Here is a 1,155-nt window from a genome sequence, read left to right on the forward strand (position 1 = left end):
TATTGTGTCAGCATGTAATTTGAATGTGTAAAAAACCCTGCATTCTAAAAACTACCCATGTTGTGTTTTGTGCATTTTGTAGTATGATGATGTGTTTGATTACATGTATGTGTTAATGTTTTTCCCCCTAAATCCCTTTAAAGGGATGGTTCAGCCAAAAGTAAAAATTCTGTCAATAATTACTCCCCCCTCATGTCGTTCCATACCTGCAAGACTTCGGAACGCATGAAGATGTTTCTGATGAAATCTGAAAAAAGATTGTAAAACTAATCCATGTGAATTGAGTTTTTTTTTTTTTCTCTAAAGAGACACAATCACAGATTGAATTTAGGCTTCTATTCACATATAAACATTCATCAACACATCAGTTGTGGTAAACGGAAGCTCAAGCATGTTTGCTTGACTTGCGAGAACCAATGAGGTTCATTCTCGTATTACGCTGCACGTTTGAGCTTCAGCAAGAACCAATGAGGTTTGTTCTCACGCGTCAAGCAGGTTCAGTTGAGCTTGTGTTTTATGTTCACTGATCAATGTTTATATGTGGATAAAAGCCTAAATTAAATCTGTTCATCATATAAATGATCGAGTCTTCAGAAAATTTGGACTAAACCTTTCAACTGATATGGATTCGTTTTACGATCACTATGAGCTTTTTGAAGCGTCAAATTGGTAGTTGCGTAGCTGCCAATGGAGGGACAGAAAGCCCTCAGATTTCATCAAAAAGATCTTCGTTTGTGTTCCGAAGATAAGCAAAAGTCTTACGGGTTTGGAACGACATGAGGGTTAGTAATTAATGACAGAATTTTCATTTTTGGGTGAACTAACCCTTTAAGGTGTCAGAAACAGTGGGTCTCATTCACTGATAATTGCGTGGATTATTTCGTATTTGTTCACACTTTTCATGAAAAATTTCACAACACGTGCATTAGGAACATTTGGACACAACATTAGGAATGTTCATTTGCACACATGAATTTGTTCTTAATCTCATTCTAATGTTAGTGAATTTGGAGTATTCTAAATGAGCCCCGCCATGTGCACAAGGTTAGTCATTTGCATAAAATATGCCTAAACCATCTCCATATAAGGGCTTTCAGCACAACCTTTCCTTTACAGCTTTTCGTCACTCAAGTCAAACATACTCGCCAGATCCTC

The sequence above is a fragment of the Rutilus rutilus genome (genome assembly GCF_951802725.1).
Source record: "Rutilus rutilus genome assembly, chromosome: 22".
In the NCBI taxonomy this organism is placed as follows: domain Eukaryota; kingdom Metazoa; phylum Chordata; class Actinopteri; order Cypriniformes; family Leuciscidae; genus Rutilus; species Rutilus rutilus.